Source organism: Pleurodeles waltl, chromosome 5 (assembly GCF_031143425.1).
Source record: "Pleurodeles waltl isolate 20211129_DDA chromosome 5, aPleWal1.hap1.20221129, whole genome shotgun sequence".
Classification (NCBI taxonomy): domain Eukaryota; kingdom Metazoa; phylum Chordata; class Amphibia; order Caudata; family Salamandridae; genus Pleurodeles; species Pleurodeles waltl.
In genome coordinates this window covers 270,227,514-270,252,401 of record NC_090444.1, presented here as the reverse complement: position 1 = coordinate 270,252,401, position 24,888 = coordinate 270,227,514, and positions in this window count along the sequence as shown.

Genomic DNA, 24,888 nt, shown 5'->3' with positions numbered 1-24,888 from the left:
AGTGTGGAATGCCTCTACATGGGTAATGCATAACAGCCACAGCTGCAATGCCCCTGGCACCAAGTTATTAGTAATAAGTCTCCCAAATACCAGCATATGATTTCAGAAAATAAACACATTTTCATCTCAAATACATACTTCAATGTTGGTATACATACATTTATTCAGCCAAGCAAAATCTTCTAATTTATTAGGCTGGAATGCACATGGGAGAGCTACTTACAGGTAGCTGGAGAGCTACCAGTAATTCATGTGCTACTCTTTGGAGAAGCTGGATATATTTGATTCCAAACAGCAGTTATGTTTATCAATACCACATTCCTAAGACTACAAAAGGGCAGAAGCCATATATTTTATGTGTTTAAAAAGCTTTATTGGAAAATATTTAAGAAACAAATATAGCATATAGAAGCGATCACATATCTGACATAGAAATAGCAACTTAAATCACAACAATATAATATGCCAGAATTTAACGTAACAAGGTAAAATGTCATTATACATTTAAGAAATGGTAAGTATAAAAGACAAATTCCTGACAAGACAAAGCATACTCAGAAATGCTTTATATAACAAATTGCATTTTTTTTATTTTAAGCAAAACATGAGTCAAACCAAGAGCAAAAATAAAGAAACTGTAGAATATAATAAATTGAAACATAATGGAAAGTATGTAGATAAAAAATTAGGGCATTGAAGGAAATTGACAAATAGTGGTACAAGAGCTACCCTTATTCATGAAGGCTTGAATGTGTCTCGTGCTACAGTGCTAATGGCCACATCTTTATATAAGAAGAGGTAAAACACAACCAGAGTATGTCTCTCCTAATTAATCATGTATAGAGGCAAATAGGCAATATCCAGCCTGAGGTTGTGACAAATCAAGTTTTATCATTGAATGTAAACTCTCTTTGCAAGGATAATCCAATTGAAAGTAGAAATATGAAATGCAACAACCAGGAGAAGATCTACAAATTTACCTTTAGATCTATCTGTAGACCAAACATGAGACAAATCACATACAAATTCATGCAAAATGTCAGAAGGTACAGCAATATTTCAAATTTCAGAGATTTATGACAATACCTGCCTCCAAAAGTGAAAAACCTTAGAGTAGTAAAAGAATATATGCATAAAGGTTTCACTGGCAAAGTGACAAGACCATCAGGTGTCTGTAGTAGAAACTTTCACAGTACATAGAGAACACAAAGTACAAAATATCCTATTATAGAAGAAAAATAATGCCTGGGTCGTGCCACCAGAGTAGGAAGTGGTGTGTATTTTTGCCATACCCTAGCCCACAAAGAGGCTAGAAAAGATGTATTCTAATATTTCCCCCATAGGAGCTCGACTTTAGTTTTAGGCCTGTCAGTAATGGAATCACTAAGGGCCTCATTACGAGTTTAGCAGACTTTTAGCAAGGCTGCCGGATTGGCGGCTGCCAAAAGACCGCCATGTTGGCAGCAATCCGACCGCTGTCTTAAGAGTCACACTGTGTAGTCTGCCAAAAATGGCCACATTTCCAAAACTTCCAGGACACTGGAGGATGGAAAAGAGGCGGTCCCACCACCAACACCGCCAGCCCAACAAAAATCCACCCATCAGAACATGATCCACAAATCACAATAGCGATTCTTCCGTGGCGGAAACCCATTAGTGGTACAAACCGTGGAGGTTTCAACTCACTTCTGTCAGAACACCACCCCACATTGTATAGTTTGAATACCCCACACCTGATACACATTCACACACCAGCTACACCTACTCACTATACTATATAACACACTCCAACACAACCCACAATCCTTTGTAATCAAAACGCCACACGCAACCACAGACAACCAACATCCCAGAGAGTACAATATAGCAAGAATAGACACACATTTACACTTTACTACGCACACATTACACAGCTGTACAACATACCAAACACACACATTAGTACCACACACAATCCACAACACCCATCACACACTCACATCACAGCACCTACAAGTCACAATTTTCCAAACTCTGCACCCATTCACTTAGCACACAACCACACCCTCTTCACAACCATTACCATGGCCCTACAAAAAGACCCATGTTTCACTGATGAGGAATTGAGGGTTATGGTGGATAAAATTGTAAGTGTAGAGCCACACCTGTTCAGAGCACAGGTCCAACAAACATGTATTGCCAGGAAAATGGAGTTGGCAGGGTCAAATCTATAGGCAGTTATCCACGCACAAGGGAGGACATCAAAAGAGGTTGAACGACCTCAGAGGGAAGGTCTGTTCCATGGCATCCAGGCACTAGCTACCTGTACTGAAGGCTGGCGTGGGCCCTCACCTCCTCCCACTACGTTCACATCTTGTGAGAAGAAGACCTTGAACATCCTGTGGAGTCTGGTAAGTACCAACACCATTCATGTCACACAAATGTCTTGTCCTGCATGCTCCCTCACCATCTATACCCACCCCATTTTACGCTCCACCCACTACAACTCTTTCCTAATCATCTAATACCTTCCCTGGCATGCCACATGTCCACTAAACACATCTAGCCCCCAGCCCTTTGAAATGGCATGTGAAGTAAAAGCTAATTATTGCACTACAACTCCCAGAATGCAAAATCTTAACATATTCAACACCAGTACACTACACCAAATATTACTTGTCATGCCTGTCAAACCAATATCCGATCTGACCTATCTTGAATGTTCTAGTGTGGAACAGTCAATGGCAATGACAGCAATGCAGTGGCTCATAAACACTAACATCCCAAGCAAAACAAAGCTATAGCTGAGTTCCCATATATGATGGCCACAGATCAAAGATTCCAAGCCAGAAATATACCCACCTGTTTGGGAAAGTCAGATGGTTGAGTGGATGCACATGCAGTACATCCAGATACAGGTCAATGTCCATTGTAAACTCATATATTGTGTTCCTACAAGGACACCAAAGTGCATTCTACAGCTCATATTTGTACCAGCTATCATGTCAGACAGTTCACTAGGTAGCAGAGGTGAACAGCCATGTCAATTATCAGAAAATATCAGATGCCAACCTCTGTACCATCACTACGAGCATAGTTTCCCTGCATAAAACATAGTGTATGGAATTGAAGTTACAGAGTTTCATGTTGTACCAAGTTACATAGTGTATCAGCTGTCAATATCATTGCTGAGGATCATGTTGAGACACTGTCTGCATCACACACAACAGCTACAATACCCCATTGTAACCTGAACTCTGTGTTCCACTCCCTCCACAGGCAACCTTGCTAGTGTCACCATGGAGTGGATATCAGAGATAGGCACTAGCCCTCTGGATGAAGGCCCCAGTGAGTGCAACACCCCTGGATGTCTGGACACTGATGAAGAACCTTTCCCATCTGGGACACCTGTGCAGTCAACAACTGTCAGCCTCACCCCATAGTACAGGTGCCTGAGTCTCACCTTGTCACCCCTGACAATGATGGACCTGCCACCACGGGGAGTGGGCACACTGCGCCAGGGGCACAGGATATGGGGGCATGGTGTGTGGGAGGAATGCTGTGGGCCAAAGGATGGTGGTCTCAAAGGGACATTACTGACCAGCAAACTATTTCCTGTCCCGTGTACTCTCATTATTCTAATGAGACTACTGGATTTTGAGTGGCAGAATCACCCGCGGTGTGGGAGACTAAGGGGGTCATTCCGACCTCGGCGGTCTTTCATCAAGACCGCCAAGGGACCGCCGTATGGAAGACCGCCAGTGCTGGTGGTCTTCCGCACGGGCCATTCTGACTTTTGGCTGCGCTCTGCCCGTTTCCGGACGCAGCGCGGCCAACAGCCATACTGGCGGCAGGCGGGGAAGTGGAGGTAGCTCCACCTCCACCGCCACGGCAACAGAACACCGGCCAGCGAATCACGATCTGTGATTCGCTGTGGTGGTGTTCTGTTGGCGTGGCGGCGGCGGCAGAGCTGCCCCCATGGGTCCCGTTCCCTCCCAGAGGATCACCAGGAACAGGTAAGGTGATCGTCCGTTAGGGAAGGGGGGTGGGGGGTGTTGTGTGTTGTGTGCGTGCATGGGGGTGTGCGTGTGTGTATGTTGAGAGGGTGCATGAATGCATGTATGAATGCGGGGGGTGTGTATGTGCATGAATGCGTGTATGAATGCGGGGGGTGTGTGTATGTGCATGAATGCGTGTATGAATGCGGGGGGGTGTGTGTATGTGCATGAATGCATGCGTGTATGTGTGTAAGTGTGTGTATATGTTGGGGATCGGGGAGGGGGACGGGGGTCCTGCACCCTTTTGGGGGTGGCAGGGGTGGTGGGGGGGGTAGATGAAGGAGTCGGGGTGGGGGTTGGGGGTGGGGGAGACCCCTATCAGTGCCAGGGAAGGGATTCCCTGGCACTGATAGTGCCTACGGCCATGGATTTCATGGCGGTCCCAAACCGCATGAAATCCATGGCGGTAGGCCGGGGTCAGGCGGGTTGGAATACCGCCGGCGGTATGTGACGACCGCCGGGCTGGAGACCCAGGTCTCCAGCCCGGCGGTCGTAACCGCCGTGGCGGTCGGAACGGTAAAGCGGCGGCTGGCCATGGCAGTAACCGCCATGGTCAGAATTCAAGAAAAAAGACCGCCAGCCTGTTGGCGGTCTTCCCGCAGCTTCACCGCCGACCGCCACGGTCGGAATGACCCCCTAAGTCTAACCCACTGCTGGTGACCTCTGTCGCTCTAATTCGGGTTTTGTTCCAGCTAACTAGCAGTGCCTCATCTCTACCCAAGGATAGTGATGACTGGGCAGCTGAGCGCATGACATACTTGGCTTCTCAGGGAAGTCGTGGTCACTCAGGTCTCATCCGTTTCTCTCATTTACAATCCAGTCTCATATATAAATGACAACCAGAAGCAGTATATGTTTCAATAATGAATTTAATAAAACAACTGCATCTTAGATAGCAAAGCGTGAGCTGCAATAACCACGACAACACAACATGACAGTATTAAAATTGTGACGAGAAGAGTGAAGCATAAAAACAACGCTATCATGTTGTCACTATAATCGATTGACTAATCCCTACCTAGGATAAGATCGAGCACAGCATGTTAAGCTCTAATTCTGCCCTTCAGGTTCCCCTGGGAAGACATCAACCACCATACCTGAGCAAACGCCTGTGGTCTGTGTTAGCATCTGTAGCAAAACATTCAGCAATCAGCATACAGTTGTGGTTCACTGGCTGGAATCTCCCTCTAACGTGTAAGGGACAAGGAAGTGTTTTTATAACAACACAAGTGATGTTCTGTGAAAATGTTCCTATGTAAGGATGTGTATTTTCTACGAATGTTGGAGACTAAACTTCTACCACATTCACCGGCAATGTACCGTGCTGTAGCCTTGGAAGAGGCACAGAGTGATCAAGAATGTCTTGTTTGAGAACAGAGTGCTGGCCTAGGCAAAAATAATTAGATAAATGGAAAATAAAACAAGACCATAAAAATGGTTATTGTAACAATAATAAGATGAAGCTGAATTAAATATATCTAGGTTAAAGTGCACAGCGGCCTAGTGTGTAAAAATAACGTGCATGCAGCTATAACTAAAATGGCTGCTCAAAACCCTCCCCTTGTCAATTGAAAGTGGTTCAAAGCCAAAGATTAATAAAATTACTGCTAAAAAAGCTCAACCTAAGATATATATATATAGAAGCAATGTCAATGATGACAAGTCGAAGGGATGCGTGAGCATCTAACGTGACAATTTAACATAAGAGCATGTGGTATTATACCGAATTTCAAAAGGCAAAGTCAATTTTGAAGTTCCAATTGATTCCGGGACCATAGAGGACAGGAAATTATCCACTTCGGCCGATGTTAAAGTTGGAAAGTCATTGCCAAGAAGCATCAAGGAGCAGTTGTGTTCAGTAGCCTTAGCCTCATCCAAGGCAGCATTCCATGGTGTGCCCAGTGATGGAAGTGAGCTACATTCTCCAAGAATGGTAACTCATAAGTAGCTTCTCGTAGCAAATGCAACCTCAACGTGCATGTCCGGTAATGAACCCTCATCAAGAACATCAACAGATCAGCGTCCAAAGTAGGCAAGTGCTGCGTCGAAAGACAAACTTCCAGTGCATGTTCGAAAGAGCACCAGAGGCACTGAAACACGGGCTGCACACAATGCAAGACTGGTCTGAATGACAAAGACAAGCCACACTCCAATTGCTCCAGGAGTGTTGCTCCAAAATACTGCATCATACGTTCACAACACAGCTACGCTGATGGAAGCGCTTTCATTCCTCCTTGTTGCGGCCGGACAGCCATTGCGCATAAAAAATAGAAGCAGCAAAACACCAGCTAACAAAGCCAAAGTTATCGGAAATCCCCCGAAAACACTAGAAAAGATTGAGTTGATTGCTGATGGTATCAAACCGAATACGTAGGAGAAACTGTGAATGAAACCAGAACCAACAGCTTTGAAACAATTTGCGATTCCAATTGTACTGGATGCATTAAATATTCGTCCAACGAGTTCACCGAAGTGTCTTGGAAAGTTTGTATTTAAAAGGGACTATGGGCCAGATGTAGCAACAAAAAAAAAATTGCGACTTGCAAATTGCGAGTCATACCGACTCGCAAATTTCAACTCGCAAAATTGCATGCAGAAAGGTGTCTCAGACACCTTCTGCGACTCGCTATGGGGTCGCAAAGACCCACCTCATGAATATTAATGAGGTGGATCGCAAATTGCGACCCCATAGCGAGTCCCTGCATTCACAGGGATGGTGGCCTGCTGGAGACAGCAGACCTCCATGTCTGTGACTGCTTTTTTTAATAAAGCAGTTTTTTTTTTTTTTTAACTGCAGCCCGTTTTCCTTAAAGGAAAACAAGTTGCAATTCAAAAAAATAATGAAACCATTTGGTTTAATTTTTTCAGAGTATGCAGTGGTCTGCTGGACCACTGCCTGCTCTGAACAAATATTTTCAGCGACATTCACAAAGGGGAAGGGGTCCCATGGCGACCCCTTCCTGTTTGCAAATGCGTTACCACCCACTTCAAGTGGGTGGTAACTGCGAGTTGGTTTGCGACCGCATTCGTGGTCACAAAGCAACTCAGCATGGCGATGCGGTCGCAAATAGGAAGGGAACACCCCTTACTATTTGCGAGTCGCATCCTCAAATTGCGAGTCTGTACTGACTCGCAATTTGAGGATGTGCATCGCGTTTGGCCTTTTGCATGTCACAAACTGCGTTTTTCGCAGTTTGCGACATGCAAAAGGCTTCCTACATCTGGCCCTTAATTTCTTCTGATGACCTTGCTACCTGAAGTGTATAGGTCTTGCGTACAGATGTAAGGGCCACATGCTTCTGAAACAATAAAGCCTTAAGTCTGGTCAATTTGTCAAAATTCACATTTGAAGTAGCGATGTGAGGCCAAATGTCAGCTACCTCTTTAATTTTAGTGGGGGGGGAGTATGTTCCCGCAGCATGTAACGACCTTAGAGACCGAAACAACGTAAACTATTCCAGCTCGCATACCACAACAGTCTTCACCTTTGAGAAGGACGTAGCTGACGTTTGAAAGCACCTGGAACGTACGTCTAATCAAGGTGACTGGAACTCCCTTAAGATAACAAGCTAAGTTCCCTGCAGAAGCGTTACACGCCCCATGCAAGGACAGCTGTTTACAAACCATCGAATGGCTGACTGAAGTCTCGCATTCACTACAGCTAAGAAAGACTTCTTTCATGCCACTGAAACATTTGTACGAGAAGGGAAGCTCCCACACCTCGTGGATGTAGCTATCTTCCAGCCTTTCATATCTGCCTACCAGAATGTCTTTTAAACAGGAGGTGAATTGAAGTGTACAAATAGGCAGATTGACGACCCCATGTATTAGACACTCAGCAGATGGTATTTCAGCCACAGTAAAAGGCAACTTTCTAATTTCTCAATTTTAAGCATGACATAAGTTGCTTCTTTCTTAGCCATTAGTTGTTGTTGTCGCATTAAATTGAAGAAGGAAAATATCTCCCTCGCACTGACATGCTGTCAGGGAACGCGACCAGCCTTCAATCTTTGAAGTGTCCAACCCAAGTGCATAATGGACTTTAGCTGACTTTGTCCATGATATAAGGAAGACATATCTGTTTGTACGATGTCTATAGTATTAGAAACTAAGGGGTCATTCTGACCCTGGCGGTCGGTGTTAATGCGGCGGCCAACCCGCCAACAGGCTGGCGGTCGAAAAAGTGGAATTCTGACCCTGGCGGGAACCGCCAACACAGCCCGCCACTTTAACACTCCGACTGCCACGGCGGGACAAACAAACAGCGCAGCGGTCACCGCCACCAGGCAGGCGGCAGACAATGTACCGCCCACCCCATCACAGCTCACCAATCCGCCACCTTTTCCGGGGCGGGAGCCCCGCCGATAAAAACACGGCGGAAACAGACTACGAACTGGAAAACACTCACCTCTATACACTCCACGAGGAATCAGGACAGCATGGAACCCAAATTAAACATCCTACCAGCTATTGTCTTCCTGCTCCTCTACCAGGAGCACGAACGCCGGTGCAGACGACAACGGTGAGTACTGCACCTACGACACAGCGGAGAGGGGAGGAGGAAAGGTTACGGGCACACACATACACGATACACCCACCCCCCCCCACACCCCCACCCAAATACCTACACACCAATGCAGAGTAACAAGTCAGAGTGACACCCCCCAAACCCCACGGAAGAATGCAAAGACAAAATAAAATGATCATTAAAATTGAAGTATATTATAGCAAATTTTAAGTAATGTGAAATATGGAATATATTAATAATAAAAATAACATCAGTAACAATATATACATGGGGCAAAAGTCCGGCACAGTTTGGCAACCTTCTATTGTTCGTGGGCCAATGTGCATTAACACATGGGCAAAGCCCAAACACGAGACCGATTCCATTGGAGAGAACACTGCTGGGGCATCAGATAAAAAACTACAGGCACCTCAGGGGGAAGGGAAGGGGGGGCACCTCAGCCACTTGAGTCCATGACGCCAGATCCATGAGGGGCCTCCATGCCCACTGTACCATCCTGGGGAGTGCAAAGCCACAGTCTCCCAAGTCTCACAAGTGGGTGGATTGCCCACTGTACCATCCTGGGGAGTGCAAAGCCACAGTCTCACAAGTCTCTACACTGGGTGGATTGCCCACTGTACCATCCTGGGGAGTGCAAAGCCACAGTCTCTCAAGTCTCTACAGTGGGTGGTTTGCCCACTGTACCATCCTGGGGAGTGCAAAGCCACAGTCTCACAAGTCTCTACACTGGGTGGATTGCCCACTGTACCATCCTGGGGAGTGCAAAGCCACAGTCCATCAGGTGGATTACAGACTCCACTGGTCATGGAGGAGGCATGGTGAAGCCCTGCCCGACACAGATCCGGGCCTGCCAATGGGCCAGCGGTGCTTGAGAGGAAGGGCCCAGCAGAGCAGTTCAGAGACGGCGGTGCCCAGTGGAGCGGTGCTTGACAGGAAGGGCCCAGCGGAGCGGTGCTTGAGAGGAAGGGCCCAGCGGAGCGGTGCTTGAGATGAAGGGCCCAGCGGAGCAGTGCTTGAGAGGAAGGGCCCAGCAGAGCGGTGCAGAGACGGCGGCGCCCAGCGGAGCGGTGCTTGACAGGAAGGGCCCAGCGGAGCAGTGCTTGAGAGGAAGGGCCCAGCCGAGCGGTGCTTGAGAGGAAGGGCCCAGCGGAGCGGTGCTTGAGATGAAGGGCCCAGCGGAGCGGTGCTTGAGATGAAGGGCCCAGTGGAGCGGTGCTTGATATGAAGGGCCCAGCAGAGCAGTTCAGAGATGAAGGGCCCAGCGGAGCGGTGCTTGAGATGAAGGGCCCAGCCGAGCGGTGCTTGAGAGGAAGGGCCCAGCGGAGCGGTGCTTGAGATAAAGGGCCCAGCGGAGCGGTGCTTGAGATGAAGGGCCCAGCGGAGCGGTGCTTGAGATGAAGGGCCCAGCGGAGCGGTGTTTGAGATGAAGGGCCCAGCCGAGCGGTGCTTGAGATGAAGGGCCCAGCGGAGCGGTGCTTGACAGGAAGGGCCCAGCGGAGCGGTGCTTGAGATGAAGGGCCCAGCCGAGCGGTGCTTGTCTTGGCGGGGCCCTGTTCAGCGGTGCTTCTCACGGCGGGCCCTGTTCAGCGGTGCTACTCATGGCGGGCCCTGTTCAACGGTGCTTCTCACAGCGGCCCCTGTTCAGCGGTGCTACTCACGGCGGGACCTGTTGAGCGGTGCTTGTCTTGGCGGGCCCTGTTCAGCGGTGCTACTCACAGCGGCGCTTGTTCAGCGGTGCTATTCACGGCGGGCCCTGTTCAGCGGTGCTACTCACGGCGGGCCCTGTTCAGCGGTGCTTGTCTTGGCGGGGCCCTGTTCAGCGGTGCTTCTCACAGCGGCCCCTGTTCAGCGGTGCTACTCACGGCGGGCCCTGTTCAGCGATGCTACTCATGGCGGGCCCTGTTCAGCGGTGCTTGTCTTGGCGGGGCCCTGTTCAGCGGTGCTTGTCTTGGCGGGGCCCTGTTCAGCGGTGCTTCTCACGGCGGGCCCTGTTCAGCGGTGCTTGTCTTGGCGGGGCCCTGTTCAGCGGTGCTACTCACGGCGGGCCCTGTTCAGTGGTGCTACTCACGGCGGGCCCTGTTCAGCGGTGCTTGTCTTGGCGGGGCCCTGTTCAGCGGTGCTTCTCACAGCGGCCCCTGTTCAGCGGTGCTTGTCTTGGCGGGGCCCTGTTCAGCGGTGCTACTCACGGCGGGCCCTGTTCAGCGGTGCTTCTCACGGCGGCCCCTGTTCAGCGGTGCTTGTCTTGTGTTTCTAGGGAACCAGACCTGGCCAATACTTCCCGCTCAGTCGCCATCCGACCTTCCGCTTGCGGGGCCCTCCTGTGATGGAGTCCTGGGCCCGTGGGTGTCCTCTGTCACACCCGGAATGGGGCTGGTGGGGCCCTCCTGGGCAGCTCGCCTGCTGCCTGACTTCTCCGCCCTGCTGCCCTTGCCCTCCTTCGCAGACTCTCTGGGGCCCTTGCCTCCCTTTGTGGATGTGCCAGGTGACGGGGCAAGGCTACTGTCCTTGGGGGCAGCCGTCTCAGGCCTGTCGCGCCGGCCCTTCCCTTTTTTGGTCCTCTTCCCAGGGGGTGGGCTGGCTGTCCCCTTGCTGCTGGCCGATGTTCCTGCCCTAGGAGCTGGTGGACTCCAATAGCCCTGCACTATGGTCCTAGTAGATGCAGGGCTGGTGGTGGCTGAGGTGCTTTTTGGACTCTTACGAGATGGAGGGGGTGGGTCAGTTGTTGGAAAGAGGTCAAGGTTGGAAAGGAAAATCTATTTGGAAAGACAGGGACGGGTAGGTGTAGTGGGTATGGGTGTGGAGGAAGAGGATGTGGTTGTAGGAGAGCCAAGTGTGGTGTCTTTGGGTGCAGGTGCTTGTGACGGAGGCTGTCGTGAGGTGGATGGCTGTTGGGTGGGTGGCTGCCTGCGTTTGTGTGGTTTGGAAGAGGGGGTGACAGACACACTGGGAGAGGACACAGGGGACGTGTAAATGGCAGTGGGGGTGGTGACTACACGTGTGCGGACTGGTCTGGAGGGTGTGCTGGTGATGGACGTACTGGCTGATGGTGGTGTGCATGCAGGTGTGAGTGGAGACGTCACAGGGAGGGAGGAGGGAGACGAGGAGGTGGGGGACACAGAGGAGGTAGTGGCTGTTGGCATGTCTGCATCTGGATGTTGCTTGGGTGACTGCTTGTGTGATCTGTGGTGCTTATGTCTGGATGAGCTGCCCTTGGGTGTTGAGGTGTGTGCAGGCTGGTCTGTAGGTGTGGATGGGATAGGCAGAGGAACAGGGGAGTGGGACTGGGTGGAGGGAGTTGGAAGAGGGAGGCTGGAGACAGGGACAATGGCTGCCGTCAGTGCTGAGGCCAGAGCGTTGAACGATCGCTGATGGGCAGCCTGACCCGATTGAAGGCCCTCCAGGTATGCATTGCTCCGATGCACCTCCCTTTCTACACCCTGGATGGCATTCAAAAGGGTAGACTGCCCAACAATGATGGTCCTCAGGAGGTCAATGACCTCCTCACTGAGGGCAGCAGGGGTAACTGGGGCAGGGCCTGAGGTGCCTGGGGCGAAGGAGGTGGCCGGCTTACTGGCCGAGCGGGCACGGGCCGAACGCTGAGGGGCTGCCGGGAGGGCCAAGCTGGTGCGCTGGGTGGCGGCTGTACCTGTTGTAGCGGTGGGCACGGATGTTGCCGCCACCGCAAGGTAGCTCCCTTCCGAGGACGTGTCGGTGTCGCTGACATCTCCACGGGTCCCCGTTGTGGAGCCCCCCTCGCCCTCCGTCTCACTGGTTAACTGGGAGTCGGTTGCATGGCCCTCCGGGGCCATGTGAGATGCAGCTCCCTGGTGCGCCGATGCCGCTTCTCCTCCGCCTGATGATGCTAATGCACACATGAACAGGAAGACAAAGAAAATGGGGGGGGGAGAAAAAAGACATGTTGAGTGCATGCATTGGCGACACCGTTGGCGGAGAGGACAGACACAGAAGCCCACTGCACTACGCTGCGCACTTGGGGTACACTACTCAATCACTGGGACATGGCCTACAAGCCTATGGACGACAACTGCCCACATAGATGACACAGGGCCATGACTAGCTGTACTAGGCACCCTACAGAGGTGGGGGGCGGGGGCACAGGGCCATGCCTCATGGAGGGGCCTAGCCTACAGACATCGCCCTGGCCTAGGGATACCCACAGCCCTCCTCCCCCACCCAGGCACCTCCACTGCACGCAAAGATAGCCGAATGTGCTGGTACTCACCCCCTTTTGTCTGCTGTGATGTCCTCACGCGCCCATCCAAATCGGGGTAGGCCACCGCCAGGATCCGGGACATCAGGGGGGTCAAGGTACGACTGGCACCCCTCCTACGTTGGGAGGCCATCCCCAGCAGAGCCTCGGCGGTCTTTCTGCTCCTGCAGCGGATGTCCTCCCACCTCTTGCGGCAGTGGGTGCCCCGTCTGTTGTGGACCCCCAGGGCCCAGACGTCCTTGGCGATGGCACGCCAAATCTCGATCTTCTGATGGGCGCTGACCTATGTGACATGTACAGGGTGGGAAAAGAAACATCATCACTTTTCTGCATGGTCGATGTGAGTGGCCCCCCCTCCCCAACCTTGCCATGTGGCACATGCTCTCATCTGTCGTGCGATGCATTCCTCATTCGCTCCCCTCCCCTCCATCGTTCATTCGCCCCACTCATCCCAGGCATTGCCCACTAAGCATGGTCCCAGTGTACTCACCTGTTGGTCTGGAGGACCGTAGAGTAGCGCATACTGGGGGAGGACCCCGTCCACGAGCTTCTCCAACTCTTCTGAAGTGAAGGCAGGGGCCCTTTACCCAGTCGCAGCAGCCATTGTCACTTCCAGACCGAGGTCACAGCAGCACTTGCAGTATAGGTCCTCTCCTGTGGATGATCAGGTCTCGAGTGATTAAGCAGATAGAAAATGGCGGTTACGGCCGCGGCGGTGCGTACCACGGCGGTGCGTACCGCGACCGCCGGCGCACATCGTCATTGGCTCCTGAAACCCATAGGGTTCAATGTTAACCAATGCGGCTTTGCGCCACAGTCTTCGACCGCCTACCGCCACGGTGTGCCACGGCAGCGCAATGAGCTCACATCACATTGTCACACTTCACAGGTCAGGCAGCCGCCATTTCAAAGGCCCACATGGCTTAATTTCTACTGCGTCACACAGGCCTAGGCCTTGCATTGCCACTCATACATGCCATTCAATGCATTGGGAATCGTGTACAGTGCAAGCTGTGTGAACGTACCTGTGGGTTGCTTGACTCTGTGCTCCATGTTCTTCTTCCTAGGCACCATCCACAGGGACTTGGGAGGAGACAGAGGGCTGTTCCCGTGTACAGACCGCTGGTGGACCTGTCGACAATGGAAGAACGACATGTCATACTCACCTACAGACTTGACCGTGCCACTATACAGGAACTGTGTGCCCAGCTGGAGCCAGACCTGATGTCACCCATCCGCCAACCCACAGGGATTCCCCCTCTAGTGCAGGTCCTGTCAGTACTCCATTTTTTGGCTAGTGGATCATTCCAAACAACAGTGGCCATTTAATCTGGGATGTCTCAGCCTATGTTTTCTAAGATATTGTCCAGAGTGTTGTTTGCCCTGATGAAATACATGCGGAGCTACATCATTTTCCCTGAGGTGGGGGATTTGCCTACAGTGAAGGGTGATTTCTATGCCCTTGGACATATTCCCAACATCATTGGTGCCATTGATGGGACCCATGTGGCTTTGGTCCCCCCCAGAGACAGTGAACAGGTGTACAGGAACAGAAAAAGTTACCATTCAATGAATGTCCAGGTGGTCTGTTTGGCAGACCAGTACATCTCCCATGTCAATGCCAAGTTCCCAGGGTCAGTGCATGACCCGTGCGTCATGCGAAATAGCAGCATCCCTTATGTGATGGAACAGCTACAGAGACACCGTGTGTGGCTAATTGGTGACTCTGGTTACCCCAACCTGCCGTGGCTATTGACCCCAGTGAGGAATCCCAGGACAAGAGCAGAGGAACGGTACAATGATGCCCATGGGCGTACTAGGAGGGTGATCGAGCGGACCTTCGGCCACCTGAAGGCCAGGATTAGGTGCCTGCATATGACAGATGGATCCCTAATGTACTCACCAAAGAAGGTGTGCCATATCATCGTGGCCTGCTGTATGCTTCACAACCTGGCTTTGCGACGCCAGGTGCCTTTCCTGCAGGAGGACGGTCCAGATGTTGGTGTTGTGGCAGCTGTGGAGCCTGCGGAGAGTGCAGAGGAGGAAGACGAAGAGGACGACACAGACAGCAGGGACACAGTGATACAGCAGTATTTTCAGTAACACACAGGTAAGAATCAACACCGGCATTTTAAAATTACATTAAGACTACTGGTTCTCTAATGTCTGACCTTTCCCCCCAATGTATGGTAACTGAGTTGTGACTTTCCCTTCCAATTTCAGAGATGTGGGCCCCACGGCGTGACCTCTGCTTTGTTTCCCCATGGACTACAGCTGTGTGACAGTGGTATGTTGTCATCACAATGTAACTGGACAATTTTGAACGGTTTTGTCAAATACATTTGTTTAAAAAACAGGCAGACTCCTGATGAATTTTGTGCAATAAGTGTGTTTATAAAAGTGCAAATTTTGGGGAATTGTTCTAATACGGTGATGGGTGATGGTGGAGGACTGTCCATGGCAGAGTCCAGACTCTCAGTCGCACAGGTGCATTGTCCATATGCCTGTGGAAGGTGGAGCAGGGGCAGTTTAAGGTTGGACAGGGTGAACAAGTGGGACAGTGGGATGACATCCGGGGGTATCCTTGCATGGCGGGGGTCTTGACATCCTACTCTGTCTTCTTACGTGATCTCAGGCCCTTCTTGCAGGGTGGTTCTTGTTCTGCAGGGGGTGGGGTTCGGGTGGCCCGTTGCTGTTGTGTAGGAGCCTCCTGTCCACTAGCGCCGGCGGAGGTGGTCGGCTGTTCTTCCTCCATGCTAGTGACAGGGGCCCTTTGGGGTGCCACATGGTCCCGCAATGGGGTGACAATCAGGTTGAGTGCCACGACGATTGTACCCATTGCGGAATTGATGTTGCGGAGTTCTTCCCGGAACCCCATGTACTGTTCCTCGTGCAGGGCCTGGATCTCCTGGAACATGGCCAGGACCGTTGCCATCGTCTCTTGGGAGTGGTGGTACGCTCCCATGATGGAGGTGAGGGCCTCGTGGAGAGTGGGTTCCCTGGGCCTGTCCTCCCTCTGTCGCACAGCCTGTCCTCCCTCTGTCGCACAGCAGCCCTCCCAGTTCCCCTTTGTTCCTGGGCCTCTGTCCCCTGGACCGTGTGCCCACGACCACTGCCCCCAGGTCCCTGTTGTTGTTGGGGTGGTGGGTTAACCTGGGTGCCCTGTAGTGGTAGACACACTGCTGCTTGACCTGTCCTGGAAACAGAGGCATTGGCCCGCTGAGTGGGTGCTGTGCTGGTGTTCCCAGAGGGGGGTAGGTCTGCTGTGGCCTGTGGCTGTCTGAGGGGAACCGACTGTTCAGAGTTCCACGATGGTCCAGGCTGGTCATCTGGTTCCAGGTCGACAGAGCTGCTGTCATCACTGGGGGCCTGTTCTGGGGGTGGGATGGACATTTCTGGACCCTCCTGGGCGGTGTGTTGGCGTTCGGGTCCTGCAGGGGTATAAGAGTATGGTTATTGCTTCTGTGTGTGCCATAGCGTGCAATGTGTGGGTGCCCTTGTCCCCCAGTGCTGGCATTCCCTTGGGGGAGGTGTTGTGAGGGTGGTTTGTGGGGGGGATGGGTATGTGCAGTGGTCATGCTTAGGTGATGGGTGTCCATGGTTTGTGGTGGCATGCAGGGCTTGGTGTTGGGATTGGTGGGTTGTGCTGGTGAGACATTATCAAGGAGGATGTGTGATGGGGGTTGGGGGTGAGGGTGGGGGTGTGGGTTGGCATGCTGGTGGGTGGGGGGATGAAGTAGTTGAGATTAGACTTACCAGAGTCCATTCCTCCGCCTACTCCTGCGAGGCCCTCAGGATGCAGGATGTTCAAGACTTGTTCCTCCCATGCTGTGAATTCTGGGGGTTGTGGCGCGACACCATCGACCGCACCTTCCCCCGTAGGTCATTCCACCGCTTTTGGATGTCCTCCCGATTTCTGGGATGCTGTCCCACAGCGTTGACCCTGTCGACTATCCTTTGACATAGCTCCTTCTTCCTGGCAATGGTGGTGTGCTGCACCTGTGTCCCGAAGAGCTGGGGCTCTACCCGCAGTATTTCCTCCACCATGACCCTGAGTTCTGCGTCCGAGAACCTGGGGTGTCTTTGGGGTGCCATGGGGTGGTGTGGATGTCGTGTGGGGTGGTGATGAGTGTGGTGGTGTGTGGTGTTTTGTGCGTGGATGTAGTGTGGGTGATGATGTTGAGTTCCTCTGTGTGTTGGGGTTTTCGTTCGCTGTGCTCTCTCTCTGTCTCTCACCTTATCTCCGAATTTCTAGTAGTGGGGGTTTGTGGGTGATGTGGGTGTGTGTTTTATAGTTGTTTGGATGTGTGGGAGTGGTGCATGTATGTGTATCAGGTGTGTGTATTTCAAATTGTCCAATGTGGCTGTGTTTTGGAGCTGGGTGTGTATTTTGACCGCGGCGGGGTGTACCGCCAATGGAATACCGCGGTTGAATGACCGCCGCGTGGATTCATGGGTCGTAATGGCGTGGGCGTATTTCTGTTGGCGTGACAGTGGAGGTTTGGTCACCGCCAGTTTTTCGCTGGCCGTTGGTGTGGCGGCCTTCTGTGGAGGTTGGGTTTTTGGCGGTTTGGCAGTTGCGGGTCAGAATGACCGTGGCGGTTTACCGCGACCACGGCGGTGTTATGGCAGTCTTCTGACCGGCGGTAAGCGCCTTTTACCGCCGAGGTCAGAATGACCCCCTATGTTATTTAAGGTGTATATCCAGTCAGACAATGTATTAATTCCATTATCTACAACATCTAATGCCTTTTTCAGATTTTCCTGGTCTATTTGCCTTAACCGGGCTGCTGCTTCTTGTTGGGAAAGCTTCCAAATTTCAGTATATACTTCATATAAGAAACTCTTCCTACAGTGTTTGCTGGGTCCTAACAGGAAGTCCTGTAAGTCAGTGTTATTGGACAGGAGACTGAGGTGTTCTCTAACCGCATCTAGTGAAGAAGTTCTTAACCATTGCTGACATAGTTTCCCTACACTATATGTCATGACTATACCCGCATGTTTGGATGCTATATAGCGAGGGTCAGGCCTACTAGTTCTAAAACCTCCTGAGGAGTTGATAAATCGCTGGTGATACCCATTGGTATCTACCGGCTACAATAAACACCGCCAAGACGCGTCAGTAAAACATTAAATGTACCATTCTGGACCCATTCATTGAGCTGATCTTCAGTTGCATTTGTATATTTTTGCCATTTATAAAACATTGCAGGGGCAGGTATACGGGGCATGTTTAATTCCTTCATTTTAGCTAAGCCTAAACTGTTTCATTTAAGAATATCATTTGTACAGGTACAAGGCATTCTCTAAATAAAGCTTCCTTTCCCCTAATTTGCCAATGTCTAGTTCCCATTACACTCTTCAGATCAATCGATTTCAACCAATATTCATAGCCTTCTATAGACAACCGGGAAACAAAGGATTCCAAATAAATAAATGTAGTATTCGTTAATAGCATATGTACATCTTTAGTAGGTGGTACTTTAAAATAGTAAAACTCAGCATTTTTCACATTGTAAACTTTTCAGAATGTGTTTTAGAACTCCCTAGTGGTGGAGTCGGGCAACGTTCCCTTTGTGTATAGTTAAAAACAGTTTTGGGGCTGCTCGTTCTATGTATGAAATTATGCCCATAATAATTATAGCAAAACATATGACCATAATTCTCTTTAGATTGATAAACATCTTCGTTGTCAAACACAGTGTAATACTGCAATTCAGTCATCATAGAATCAACTGTTTTCACATCCCAATCATCAGAAACAATGCCTGGTATTATAATATTGTTCATTGATAGTTTGAACACATATGGTATTTGAATTACTTACGTGGGACCATATATTTCAAATATTACTTTGTCCCAAACAATCCTATCAGGAACTGCAGAAATGTTCACAAATGATAAGTCTCTTCGGGCCTTGTGTGATGAAAAATTTGGTTTTAAGACCTCCTCCACCAATCTAACTGTTGATTTTTCAGGGAGAAAATGACCATGTATTAACAAGAAAAAGATAATAACAAAACCAATCCAAAGTAGGAAAGCTAGGACAGTCAAAGAGAACCATAGATAGTTCCATGGAAAAATAAAATATGTTTTTAAGCCCGTTTGTTAGCTTACATGTTTTTGACAATTCAGGTGTCGAAGAGGCGAATGAGTCTGAGACGTCATCATTGAAGTCGGCAAAATATCCAGAAGCAGTACATGCAAAAGCTGGAGCCATGATCAGTGGTAGAGTTGGTGTTTTCCGTGGTGGCACACAATAAATAGCACCATCCGTCTGTGTTGGAGTTGAGTCAACTCAGCCAATTGTTTCTGTATTGTTCGAAGTTAGTGGAACCAATGCAAGATCATCTTCCACCATCCCCAAGTTCGGGGAGGTGTTAGTGTTGGTATAAATAACCTGTAGAGGGACTTCTTGACCAGTAGTGAGACGGATTCGGGGACTACTGGATGTTCCTCTTGGTCTGCTCTGCAGGATCGGCCACATGGTGTAGTTAGACATTGCCAATGGAGACAAAACGATTTTCTTTGGCACCTGCCAACGGTGGTAGAATTACAGTTCTGGTACGGTGTATTCCCAGTACTGGGACTGGTGCTCGATGGGAAGGGCCAAATTCCTTTTTCACAGTGACTTTTTCACATACAAGATCCCCAACTCTGGGAATCCAGCCAGTAGGTGTTACAGGCACATCCTTAATTCCTGTGGAGGCAGCACTGTTAGAAGGATTATCATCACGGAACTGTTGCAATTCCTGTAAAACAGTGACACGTTCATTTATGTCGAAAGGTGTTTCTGCTGCCTATACAACAGGACCATCAAAATCACCAACATACATTTGAGTTCCGAACAGGCACTCATATGAAGTACGACCCCCCAGGGACCTTTTAGGCAGATTATTAAGTGCTCTGTGGACTCCATATTGGCGGTTAAGCCAACTATGACCTGTACCTAAGACTCTGGCTGTTAAGGATTGCTTTAAATCACGGTTTATTCGCTCCACAACACTATTTCCCTCGGGATGAAATGGAGACAAGTACTGGAGTTGGACTCCCAATGAAGCCATGGCGTCCCTGAATGCCCTTCAGGAGAAAGCAGGGCCCTGGTCCGAATGGAAAGCTGCAACCGCATATGTACCGATAAAGACTTGCAAATCTTTAATAACAGTCCGAGCATCAGCCGAGCATTGTGGCCATACCCATAAAAATCTGGAACATGAGTCAACAGCGAATAATACATACTTGTATGCACTATCTGGTGTCAGGGGACCACAGTGGTCCAAGTGCACACATTGTAATGGTTTGCTCGAGATCAAGAGGGATGTCTGCGGCAAGCGTTTGGCAGTAGAAACTTTGATTTGTTGGCAGATGTCACAACAAAGGACATACTGCTTAGCCTCTTTATAGAAGGCTGGCCACCAATAACGGGCTTGCAAGATCGAAATTGTAGCCGCCACATCAGCATGGGCAGATGCCACCCCTTCATGCGCTACTTTAATCAACCCTGGTCTTATGTCTTTATTGGGAATATCTCTCACGCCTTCACCTGGTATTCTAACTTCAGCGTTCAGGTGATCTCCCATTCGGTATGAATATTTAGCCAGAACTGTTTTAGGATAGGGCGTGCCATCAGCCGTAGCTTTCACGACAGCCCGTGTGTCTGCGTTCGCTTTCGTACTTGAACGTGTTACTGCAGCTACAGCAGTCACAGCCACTGCTGACTTTGCGGCTTCATCAGCCAATCTGTTCCAGCAACATGTATCCCAATGAGCTGGTGTAGAGTGTATGTACAACATGGATATTTGGTAGCGTCTCTTTCAGATCTGCTACTTTCCTCCACAGAAGTCTGTGTTTAATGGTGTTGCCTTTGGAATCTCTGAACTCATTCTGGCGCCAATAATGTAGATATTCATTAAAGGACTGGACACAATAATATGAATCACAAACAATCAGCATAGGCTATGCAGGATCCGTGTGTTCCAGTGCCATCACCAGAGATCACCAGAGCCTTTAGCTCTGCTAACTGTGCTGTGCAATCCCCTAGGGTTTACGTAAATTTATGTTGGGGACAAAATGTATTGCCCTCCATGTAGCCGCTTACGACAGCGCAAGCAGCAGAATATTGGTGTTTGTTGCCTATTGCAGGTTGTGCTGAGCCATCGGTGTACATGACTCTATGATATTGTTCAATAGGCAATGTATTTGCTAGAACTGGGTATTCTATTTTGTACTACAAAAATTCTTGTGTTTGTAACCTTGGGTAAAAAATGTAGCCTACATCAGTGGCTGTCAAAGACGTAGCCCATCGTACCCAACATGGATGTAACGCTTTTGCGTTTGGAACGCTGGATTTTGTAACAGCCTCTAGGGCTGGGATCGGAGAAACAACAATAATGCGTTTTCCTTGGGCAAGAGGTCGTTCTTTAATGACAGCCATCTGTAAAGCAATGAGAATTTTCTCAGTGGGAGCAAAGCCTTGTTCTACTGCTGAATATAAGCGTGATTTGTATGTAATCGGGACTGTCTCACCTTTATTAATTGTCACATAGGTGAAACCGATGGCACCAGCTATTACTCTGATGACCAAATGTGTTTTGTTGTCCCTCGTGTGTAAGTGTTGTGCTGCAAGAATGTTTGTTTGCATATCTCGAAGAATGCGTGTATGTTCAATTGTCCAGAATTTACTTGAAAAATTGGGATGTATCAGATCATATAAAGGTTTTATGCGTTTAGCATAATCTGGAATGTAAGTTCTGCCAAAATTTAGGAAACCCAATAGAGACTGGAGTTTTTTAATCGCATTTGGTGGTTGTAACTGTGTGCATTTCTCTAAGAATTGTGGTGCTAGGCTCTTTCCTTCACTTGACAGGTCATGTCCCAAAAACAGGACGCTGAGGAAGGCAATTTTTGTTTTTTTAAATTGAATTTGTAGCCAAATTCAGCAAATCCTACAACAATGCGGGCTACCCATCTTAAATGTTGTAGCAATTCATCATCCATAAGATAGATATCATCTACATAGGACAATACTTCAGGATCAATCTCGTGCAAAATTGTTGTCACACGAGCTGCGAACAGTCCTGGACTGTTCAAATACTCCTGAGGTAAACAACATAATTCTTTCTGGGAGCCTAGTGCACTGAAACTTGTTAAGTCTCTACTCTCAGGTACTATATTCTGGTAGAAAAAACCATTGGAAATGTCCAGTGTTGTTTTTGCATTTTTTTACCCACTATATTGTTCATTAGTGCTGTGCTATGTGAGTTTTGTATAGCATAAGCGCGTGTATGACTGTTTAAGTGTCTGTAGACTAAGACTATTATATCTGAATGGTCTGGTTTAGCTACTGGGAATAATGGATTATTCATTGGGGAGACACAGGGTTCAATTACGCCCTGGTCCTCTAATTGTGTGAGTATTTCTCTCACATGTGCTTTTGCTTTGTGTTTTATAGGATACTGAGGTTGGGGGTTGAGGTTCATTTTTAATTGGAATTACATGGTAGGGGGATTCTTTATTTCATCCTACGTGATTTTTAAATAACGCAGGTGCCTGTGCCAAAGCCCAATCAATGGCATAGGATTCAGCAAGTTCCTCTAGAACAAGGGGCGAGAAGGAAGGCTTAATCATGTATTCCCCATATGGGCAGGTACAGAAAAATTCTGGTGGCCAATCTTGTTCGGCCAACAAAACATCATATATGTTTACCACGCGATCCCGAAAGATTGCATCTATTTTGCGATCAATGTCTCCTTCTAACTGTAGCGTTACTTTATACACCCTATGAGGCGTGCAGACACGCATGTCCGCAGTTTCTAATTGTAGAAAGTCATCAGTTGCTTTCACCTCCAGATGCTCTAGAAGACTCCAGCGAACTGTTGTGACCTCTACTGCGCTGTCTAGCAGTGCTAGAGCCCACTTCTTGTTCTTCTTGTATCTATCAGGCGTTTTTATATTATCTCGATTTTTGAGATTTTATCTGTTCTGCGGGGTCTCCGTACGCGGAGATTCTCCCCTCACTTTCTTGGGATTGTGTTGTTTTTTATCCCAGCGTTTTTTATTACCCTCAGGTGCTTGCTTGGGAAAATCGTTATTCGATTTGCCCTGAAATTGTGGTTTAGATGGTCTGGCCCCTAAACTGTCTCGACCAATGCTAGAATAGGTCTCTGCAATTATCTTAGGCAACTTGCGTTCCTGATCCTGTTGCGGAACATCACAGAGCCGCATGCGCACTGCTAGTGCGCCCGCTTTCCCTTTAAGGTTGCTTAAAATGATTGGGGATACTGTGGCAAAATTGCCCATCAATTGCATCCCAGAATCTAGGGCCGGGGCAACCCCGTATTCATCTTGAATTTGTTTCAACACCTCCGGTAAATTGGCAAGTGTCGGTGTACTGTGTGAGGTTGTATAGAGCGCAGCAAATACCGTGCCCCAGGTATTACAGTTATCTACTGTAGGGACCATCCCAAAAGGCAAGCACATCATTAATATTCTATGTTTATCCTGAGGTCCCGTATGGGGAAATACTTTCTCCAGCGCATTAATTGTTTGTGCTAACCAAAATGGAGTTTCCTCCCATTTGGCGGGTACTTTACCCATGATCGAATGTACAGTCGCAGGGTTTATACCTGGTGTTCCTGCATGTGGATGTGCTGAAGCAGCACATGCTGGGTTTGTATTTAATGTTTGCATTACGAATTGTACTAATCATCTATGTATCGCAGTTAATTCTGTATATAAACGATGAACCTCAGCTACCGCTAAATTTGCAACTGCAGGATGTGGTGTAATAAAGGCCAGGTAGGACCATCGTTACTTAGAGGACCTAAACTTACTGGTAAAAGTTGTGGGGTAGGGGGGCAACAAGCCAATTATTATGTTCTTGATAGGATAAAGGTATTTCTAAAGATGCTTATGCTCTGTATTTTCCAGGCACATTTGCAAGTGTATAATGATGAAATGTATTTGTGTTCCCATCAACTGCTGGAAATGTGACCCAAGAATAAAAAAGTTCTGTTCTATAAGCTTCAACAGCATCCACCACGAATGTGACTGGACCCCCGGGGGCGTTAGGCCATTTGCTAATAAATGTATAGTCAGAGGTTGTCTCATATTAACTGCTATTTGTATCTGCTGTGGATTCGCCATTATAGATAGACTATAAGTTCAGAGTAGGCATACCAAATAGGGTTTTCCTTTTAAAGTTCAAGCTTGAACAACCTCCAGCTACAAATAGGATAGCCTATGTAGCTGGGGTGGAAATCCTCAGTACCACGGACTTCTCCATATACGATATTGAGGCGTTATTGTATATAATGAGACAGAGATACTCCGGAGGACCCGAAAATTAGAGCCTGATCAAACATTGGTGGTGCCATGTCACGTAGGCTCTCATTATTCTAATGAGACTACTGGATTTTGAGTGGCAGAATCACCCATGGTGTGGGAGACTAAGTCTAACCCACTGCGGGTGACCTCTGTCGCTCCAATCCGGGTTCCAAGGATAGTGATGACTGGGCAGCCGAGCGCATGACATACTTGGCTTCTCAGGGAAGTCGTGGTCACTCAGGTCTCATCCGTTTCTCTCATTTACAATCTTAACTCATATATAAATGACAAATAGAAGCAGTATATGTTTCAATAATGAATTTAATAAAATGACCGCATCTTAGATAGCAAAACGTGAGCTGCAATAACCAGGATGACACAACATGACAGTATTAAAATTGTGACGAGAAGAGTGAAGCATAAAAACAACGCTATAATATTGTCACTATAATCGATGGACTAATCCCTACCTAGGTTATGATCGAGCACAGCATGTTAAGCTCTTATTCTGCCCTTCAGGTTCCCCTGGGAAGACATCAACTCCATACTTGATCAAAGGCCTGCGGTCTGCATTAGCATCTGTAGCAAAGAATTCAGCAATCAGCATACAGTTGTGGTTCTCTGGCTGGAATATCCCTCTAACGTGTAACGGACAAGGAGGTGTTTTTATAGCAACACAACTGATGTTCTGAGAAAATGTCCCTATGTAAGGATGTATATCTTCTACTAATGTTGGAGACTAAACTTCTACCACGTTCACCGGCAAT